Genomic DNA, 9,841 nt, shown 5'->3' on the forward strand with positions numbered 1-9,841 from the left:
AAAAATATATTCCTTAAAATTAATGAAAATATGTGTCGTTGCAAATAGCAAGTGATACAAATATTGCCTTATTAACATATGTACTTTTAAATATAAAATTAACATATGGATAATAATATAATTTGAAACATGAGAAAATATTATAAACAATTATATTTTTACAAAAGTGATATATAACAAATTACGGTAAAATAAAATGTATTCTACGACCTGCTTACACTGACAACGACAAATTTCATGATATTATAAACATTTTTATCCAACCCAAAAAGTGAAAAGACCTTCCACATTACTATGCGTAGCGTCATTGTCTGCGTTGTTTACTGTCTGGTCTAAATCACTTGGCGATGGTTTCACATCTGCATATAAGACCGGGCTGTCATCTGCTGTAGAGTTGACATTAGCCACGTATTGTTGGTCACGTGACATTCCCTTTCTGGAATATTCACAATATTGTAATCATTAGAATTATCAGTAACTTTCTCTGTTATCATATGTGTGCTCGGCTTTAATTTTATCTCCAATCTATTGTAGCAAGGAATAATAGTTTAAGTGTCTGAATGTGGCTTTATAAGTGGCCGTGCAACCCAGTACGCGTATAAGGTGGGATATGATATTAATATATTACCTCAAAATTGACAAGTCTCAAAGAATTGTCTATAAACCAATCGTGCTGCCTGTGTGTGTGTTTTGCGTGAATCATTTGTATAGAAGGACAATCGGTTAATTAATTCAGTAAGAGAAATAGAAGTAAGCTATAAACACGGATTGGATCGAATCCAGGTTGATGTTGCTTGAAAAGCGATAAGAAATATATAAATGTATGCATATTGCCCATATAGATTTATGAAAAAATATGTCTTATGCAATTGATTAATATGAATGGAATTTTTGCATATAAATAATTTAATGAATATTGCAACACTCGACATTTCATAAATGGCATCTTTATGTGCGGAATCATCAAGTGTCAAAATCATCATAACATTTTGTATGGACTATAAATCTATGTTCAGCTCAAAAATGACAATTTAATTTATATAGTAATAGTAAGTAATGAACTTATATAGTGCAAGATCTGTTATAGTGCGTTTGGTATCTTATGTTCCATGCAAGCCGACACACCATCATGTATATGTTGGACATAAAACGAGTCAAAATATTGGCTAAAACCTAAACACTTAGACATACAGACATCATAATAAAAATTGAACTAACTACAGAGCCATGTTAGATAGATATCGTGTCAAATCAATACTGTTTCTCTTACACTATTTAGTAAACAAACAAATACACGAACAATATGGCGACGTGGGTTGCTCATTTCTTGTAATATTCTATATCCTCAGCCAAAAGTCTGAAGAAATTATTTATGAAATGTATAAATTCGGTTTGATACAAATTGGGAAACATGGTCATCTAGGATACGATTAGGCCCAGTATATGAGGTAAAATATCATAACAACAAAACTATTTAAAGCACAATAAAGTTCATCCAGGGTAGTTCAGCTCTTGCCTAGACAAAATTTACAACTAACATACTTTATTGAAATAGTTGCCTTACAATGCCATGCAATTAAAATCTACCGTTGACGCCAACCTAAATGGGTGTGCAGATTGAGTGTATTCATGAATCAATCTTTCATCGTATAGCATTTTCACTAACATTAGCAACAATACAGTGTATTTGTCGAATTCCAAATGGTTATTTACTTAATGTCTTTGCATTTAAAGTCATATAAGTGTCAGTACTTCGTTCACCCAAACTTTGATAATGTTCGCTATTGTTATTGCCATTGGATACATTAATATATTCATGTACGTTGGTTTCATCATCACCCCTGATTATATGTGTGTTTCTGTAAGCAGCAGTTCTACTTCTCTGTGTATTGTCATTGTCATCTAAGACTTGGTTGCCAGCATTATCTTCTCTGTACTCATCTGTATTAACGTATTGTGTGCGTTGTATTGTTGAGAGATCATTTACATTCAGGTCACGTACTGTGTTGGGATCTCCATTGTTTGTGTAACATGCATTGGTTTTACTACATTCAATTTCTTCATAAACACTCAACGAGTGTTGATCTTTATTTTTGTTTACGTCAGCATGTCTCTGTTTCCGACATCTTATTGAAATGAATGTTCCAATTACCATGGTGATCACTACCAATACCCCCGCCATTGCACCACCAATCAAACGAGCACGTGAATGAGCTTTTGTTGAGCGTGAAGACGAAACATTCGATATTTCGGTTGCGACGTGAAAAAAATTAAAATTAGGCAAGTCACTTGACGTTAAGGTTAATTGGGTCTCAGTTGTGTCAATAGCAAATGATACAAGTAAATAAGCATTATCAGTTCCTATGCCATAAGAATTATATACATCACAGGTTATTGTATGGTGCCCATTATCATGGGCAACTAGGCCATTGATATTTAGAACAGTTCCATCTGTATTAATCGTAAATCGTAGTCCTGATTCAACAATGTCATCATCATATTTCCATGCATAACTGTAAGGTTCCGGTTCACCAGACGCTGAGCAGGTGAACGTTGCGTAATTCTGGGAAGTAACTGTTAGCTGTTCAGGCATAACTACTACATCCGGTTTTGATAGAATCACAAATGGACCAACTTGACATGTATAAACAGTGTTCCACCAAGAGTTCATTGCTTCACAGTAAAATATTACACCTTCGTCTGCTTTCACTGCCTCCCACCAGTAATTTGTTGTCACTGTGTAATCACTGTAGGATGCCGATGAAACGAGGGTGATATTTGTTTCATCTCTTCGCCAAGAGTGCACTACTTGTGGTGACCCTGTAGACTTACTAGTACATGTGAATATTACAGTATCACCTTCTGTTACCTCTACGCCAGATTCAATACTGCTTTGACAAGTAGGAATACGTGTTTGTGGTTCAGCGTATACGTGGAGGTAAGCCAGGTCAGATCCGATGACCTCAGTGTTATTGAAAGTCACCACACATTGGTATTGTCCACTGTCGAATACAGCCGTAGACTCAGTAATACATATTATTGCCAATGAAAACTGGCTCACAACATCCTGGATAATAGAGTATCGCGATGTGTTATTGTTATAAACAGTATTATTTGTCTTGTCATTGTAACTGATGATGATATTTCCGTTTTTCTTCCAAGAAAATAAGTCCCCTACCTGTAAGTCCTCTACGTAACAATGTAGCCACCCAATCTTTTCTTCGTCATATCCTTCAGTTAGATTAACATAAAAATCTTGAGGCTGCACTGAAATGGTAGGTATGGCACTACTGGGTAAGACTAGTGTTACCAAGGTAACCAGTAAGCATTCAATCAATGCCATCTTTTTGCGAATTTCTTTGTAAAAAATAGTGCCCGGAATGAACTACTTCCGCCACTCGTTCACTCGATGCAGTGTATGCGACAGTGTATTGTTAATTTAATGAATATACAATGCTGTGACAAAGCGTATATATTACATTACCTTGTCTGCACTATAGGGTGCGTTTGACACAATGATGTCTACCTATATAGTCCGGTTTTCTTTCATAATGCAGTCATACGTTGTGGTAAATAAATATAATAATGACAGTAAAAGGAATAATACGGCATGTCGATCAGTATTTGAATGCTGTTATTATTACAACGTTATACGATACACGGAAGGAATCACTGTGGCCTGAATTTTAGAATTAAAAATTAAACAATGTTTTGGATGAAAATAGAAATAGCAACTTCGATGCACATGTGTTCGATGATTATATTCAACATGGCCAAATGGCGGCAATTTTAATTTTGAACATTTGAAAAATTAAGTATTGTTGTCATTCCGGGACGTTTGATGATGGATATCGTTCACATTTGTATATGTGTTAAACATTGTGGGACGTGGTGTACGTGATGTATTTTGTATTCTAGTTTGGATTCAAACTGGCAGCCATTTTTAATAAGTTATTGCAGTTACAGAATTATTCACCGATCATATTTTAGCTTGGTATATACGCCTTGCACATGAATTCGTTGGATGGTCGGATTCAAGATGGCAGAGATGTGGCCATTGTAATTTTAAAAAATCATCAAGAATTAATAATTTCTACATTTATGAAGTGGACTTTGTCGTGTAGAGATGATATCGTTTAAACTTGGATCTTTGTTATTTGTGGACAGCTTTGTCCATACATTGTAATACATTGATATGTACAATGTATACAACAAATTCAAAAAGGCCGAACTATGTTATGTTATGTTTGATGATGGCTGACTCATTTTCAGTTTTATTTCTTACTGAATAACGGGAACTCGGTAATATCATAAATTTGTACACTAATGTTTTAGCTTACTGTACAGTTCGTAAACCGGATAACAATGGCTTAACACGTGAAAAGCAGTATATCGGTTCTTCTCAAGTTTCCCATGAATGGATTAGACATTGGGCACTCTAAATGCTGCTAGACAATGACATTAGATGATTATGCACTATCAACGGAATATAAATGGTACGGTTGTCTTGCAGGTATTATATAGATAAATATTTGGTGATTGGACCTATGTCGATCTGACTTATTTTTCTGTTTAGCATTGTTTATATGTACTTGTCATTGTGAACCTGAATCATATCCATAGGACAAACTTTTCAAATAAGTGGTGTTTGTAATTCAATAAATTGTGAGATACAAAATGTGTGTGATGCTAAAACTGACAATGTTGATCAATATATCTTGTTTGAAATCGCCTATGCAGAGACTGAATTGTCATCGCATGAAACACAGCTCTACAATCTCGTGGCATAATTATCACACCAATGTTGACTCGGGAAATCTGGAATTGATATATTAGTGGCCATTTTAGTTGCTATATGATATTAATATTAGTGATGTTATGTAACTAATTCAATCTCAAAAAAGAAGGTTACTCTACAGCAATACATACAAGTATTAATGTTGACGGGAGTACAGATTACGAGTTCAACCAGGGTGTGTAACAGAAACATATATATATATTATATCTGTAGACCACACTTCTTTATATTTTTAGTGGGCAAGCCATGTTTCCACATACAAAAATACACATAATATTTCTATTTAATTTATTTTATTTAAAAAAAAAATATTTTAGAAGCATAAAAATACAACGACTAGATTTGGTGTCACAGTTTGCTCCCAATTCATACTGGAATATTGCCAGCAATAATTTATAAATCTTGTTCAGAAAACCATTTATTCCCGACATCATATTCAATGGCTAGTTCTCAGGATCTACAACAGTAAATAAATAAATAAACAGAAATCATTTTGATGCGTGGTTTTTAGATGACACTGCCATATCGCACAGATATTCAATACCATCATATCGAATTTGGATTTGGACCATACCATTTCAAGCTGCAGGATGTCTAAACAATGACTCAACAAACAATAAACACATCTCCCACCCACCACACAAATTTTAGTCACAATGGAACAACCAAGAAAGCAACAAATATCAGGCTGCATCTTGAAAACAACGAGATACCACATTACAACCAGTCATTACAAACATGAAATCCTCCACCCCTCCCAGTACACCCTACAGCATTAATGGTTCCTATACTCATTTGCATCTATGTACAACAAGCTTAGCCAATAGATGCACCTGACTCATCAAACTTTTGATCAACCACTCTTTCTAAATATTGTGGAGTGAGGGCGCTATTTACTAATGAGAGGAATCTTTTAACGAATTAAACAAATCTAATATTACAAGCAGTGAGTATCTAGTTATGCTATAATTAGAGAAGGTATACAATTCTCTCACCTGTAAACATACTATGGCATGACTTGTAACTTGTTCCCATAGATTTGATAGCCTAGGCGCAGTGAATACATCTACGATATACGTCTCAGATATTGAATTTGCTTTACCCCGGTAGTTCTGAAATTAAAATAAAATATTAAAATTAATTAATTAATATTACAAGCAGTGAGTATCTAGTTATGCTATAATTAGAGAAGGTATACAATTCTCTCACCTGTAAACATACTATGGCATGACTTATAACTTGTTCCTATAGATTTCATAGCCTAGGCGCAGTGAATACATCTACGATATACGTCTCAGATATTGAATTTGCTTTAGTTCTGAAATTAAAATAAAATATTAAAATTAATTCATTAATATTACAAGCAGTGAGTATCTAGTTATGCTATAATTAGAGAAGGTATACAATTCTCTCACCTGTAAACATACTATGGCATGACTTATAACTTGTTCCTATAGATTTGATAGCCTAGGCGCGATATACGTCTCAGATATTGAATTTGCTTTAGTTCTGAAATTAAAATAAAATATTAAAATTAATTCATTACATCTGTTCTATTTTTATAGAAGAACCTAAGTTACCAAATAAAAAAAAATTCTAAAATTTAAAAATATAAGAGGTAGTCACTAAACCATGTACTTTCACACTCAAGCAAGAGAATAGACATGTTGGTGAACTAGCCTTGCACTGTGGGTGTTTTATTGTTTACACTCCAGTTTTTTCACAAATAAAAAAAATTAAAAAAAAGAACTGCAGACAACACTTCTTTATATTTTTAGTGGGCAAGCCATGTTTCCACATACAAAAATACACATAATATTTCTATTTAATTTATTTTATTTAAAAAAAAAATATTTTAGAAGCTTAACAATACAGCGACTAGATTTGGTGTCACAGTTTGCTCCGAATTCATACTGGAATATTGCCAGCAATAATTAATAAAGCTTGTTCAGAAAACCATTTATTCCCGACATCATATTCAAGGGCTAGTTCTCAGGATCTACAACAGTAAATAAATAAACAGAAAACCATTTGATGCGTGGTTTTTAGATGACACTGCCATATCGCACAGATATTCAACACCACCATATCGAATTTGGATTTGGACCATACCATTTCAAGCTGCAGGATGTCTAAACAATGACTCAACAAACAATAACACATCTCCCACCCACCACACAAATTTTAGCCACAATTGAACAACCAAGAAAGCAACAAATATCAGGCTGCATCTTGAAAACAACGAGATACCACATTACAACCAGTCATTACAAACATGAAATCCTCCACCCCTCCCAGTACACCCTACAGCATTAATGGTTCCTATACTCATTTGCATCTATGTACAACAAGCTTAGCCACTAGATGCACCTGACTCATCAAACTTTTGACCAACCACTCATTCTAAATATTGTTGAGTGAGGGCGCTATTTACTAATGAGAGGAATCTTTTAAACGAATTAAACAGATATATATAGATACAAATAAATACATGAAAGAATGTCTCCCTAATTTTAAAAACCAGTGCTGTTAAGGGAAAGGTCATTGTTTACTGTCTGATTCCTTTGTGGTGGTTTAACATCTGCATACCAAACCGCGTTGTCGCCTGCTGTAAAATTGATAATTGCTTCGTGTTGTTAGTCACGTGACATTTCCTTCAATGAAATATACTCAGTTCTATTACAATCAGTGTTTTTTGTGGTTAAATGCTGAATTTCACATTCAGTTGTTTCAATGTCACTTGCAGTATCTCGGGTTCTCTGTCTACTCGGTTTTGGTTCAACTTGTGGTTTGACTTTCTCTTCAATTTTAATATTTTCACCACAATGTGCACTTTATTGTCACAGTCGCTACTCGTCTATTTTGTTTCTTTTTTCTTATTTATCTATACAATTTTGCTTCCTGTCAGTACGTCTTAGATTGACTGTCAATGTAACATTCATATTAATGTAGAAGCCTAATTATGAAAGCAAATACCAAGAATGTATTCATTTTCCAATAAATTGAACTTTCAGGCATTATAAGGATATTGACTGGGTCACTAGCTTAATGTTCGAAAATATTATGGTTGTATTTTAGTGGATAGTGGCCATTTTAAAAATATTATAACGCTTTTCCCATAGAAGATATTATGTCATATCTCAAATTGTAGCCTGTTGGAAAAATACTATATATTTGTGATATAATGATGATTTAAGGCGAGATAACAACCCGCTATGACAATTGAGGAATGTTTTATTCTGTACAAACGTTTGAGTGATGGGATTCTGTTCCCAACATGCGTTCATAGCGCTTATGCATCTGTAGTAAACAAAGGAAAAAGTTCACGTTCATGGACGAACAATTTTTAAATATGAAAAGCATTTAACGTGTAGTTACGGCGTTTTATGGACGGGTAATTTTTATTATTTCAATGTATACGAATTAAATATATTCACGAATCGATTTTCCAAGAAACAGAAAATCCATAAAATGTCCCATTTATTCTTAGTGACCAACCACGAGTGATTGTTTGTATAACGAACTGAAAACAATTTAGTAATTTAGTATCGATTTGACCAGTGCAAGTGTAGCACACCGTGCACAAAGCCTCGTGAATCATTGATACAGTAGGACAAATGTGTACGGGGAAGATAAAATTGGGGCTCGGCACAGGAAAGATACATTTGATTCATTGATATATTCATCAAGACAGGAAGCAGGGTCGACAAAACCATGCGCCACACCCAGACACTTCAACTCTACAATCTTTAATGCAATCTACTTCAGTAAAATAAACAAAGATAAAATAATTAGCATATGCATATAAATATGTTGATATAGGATATCAAAGAAAGAACAAAAACCTGGCCTTAGCTAATTTAAGTTTGAATTTAAATCCCTCAATGAATAATAATATCAGGTATTTGTCCCTAACAAAGACGATGTTATCAACAATAAATGAACAATAACCATCAATCAATCAAAAAACACAGGTGTGAATAAGCAACGAACACATGAATACATTAACAGTTCAGTATCAATGTTCACTTCAGGTCACAGTTCATTCACAGTCAGCTTCTTTGCGGATCCTGAGATTTTACACAAACCAGTGTTGAGGGCACTGCTCTGAAAAATTGGACGATTAACCCGTCTGACCGTTGAGTGCGTTGTTAAACAAGAATCTGCGTGGTCTTGGTGTCTTCGCGGATTACCCAGGTGAAGCGCTGATGGAGCTGTGCAATACAGTGTTACCAAAAATTCATTCGTAGAAATTCTGAACATTAGTCATAATCAATCGTCATAATTCAGAAATAGTTCTCTGTACAGTTGGACACAACTTGACTACATATCTCAACTCACAGTACAAGCGTTATTCAGCAGACAGTTTGAATGTAGAAAAGTTGAGACGTAGATATACCATCTGATGTCACAAGAGAGTCACGGAAAGTTCGGGTTGGGATTCACCCACTCTTGCAGCTTAGGAAATTTTAAAATACAGCTGGAAACGTTGATTCTGGTTGGTCTCCATAGTTATTCTTATAGCCTCCGAGAAAGCTATGGAAACTTACTTCAAACACAGAAATTCTGAAAGGGATTAAGCAATGCTCAATGGCTTCTAATGAAAATCACAAATTATCTATGATATTTTAAAGTTAATCTTCAAACATTAAATCTATATATATCTAATTGTACTCAATACCACACAATTCACGCGCAGATTTAGGGGGAGGCGGCCAGGCGCCCCCTCCTTCAGCCCGCAAAAAATTGACAAATCAATTGACACGCCTAGCCCACAAAAGGTCTACCTCGGCCAAGTCGATAGGAGATCCCCTCCCCACCGAATATCTGGATCCGCCAGTGCAATTGCCCTTCAGTTTTAGCTGAAGTTCACACACACTAGCCAGTACATTAATTACTTGTCACTCTCAGTATCAATAAACAAAAGTACCAGCTGGTACACGTACACTGACATACACATGTACTAGCTATTGTACACTGGATATATTGATTTACATTGCATACTCAATCAGAACTTACTTTTAATCGTAAGAAATCATTAAC

General features: G+C 34.6%; 1 long non-coding RNA gene across 1 annotated transcript; it reads right to left on the reverse strand.

Annotated features, from left to right (window-relative positions):
* Positions 1-5,074: 5,074 nt before the first annotated feature.
* Positions 5,075-5,900, reverse strand: LOC146729984 (uncharacterized). Its single transcript, XR_014927771.1, has 2 exons — positions 5,794-5,900; positions 5,075-5,255 (listed from the first exon to the last, which is right to left on the reverse strand). It is a non-coding gene; the product is annotated as an uncharacterized LOC146729984 (long non-coding RNA).
* Positions 5,901-9,841: the final 3,941 nt, after the last annotated feature.

Source organism: Saccoglossus kowalevskii, chromosome 20 (genome assembly GCF_978046115.1).
Source record: "Saccoglossus kowalevskii chromosome 20, keSacKowa6.1, whole genome shotgun sequence".
Classification (NCBI taxonomy): domain Eukaryota; kingdom Metazoa; phylum Hemichordata; class Enteropneusta; family Harrimaniidae; genus Saccoglossus; species Saccoglossus kowalevskii.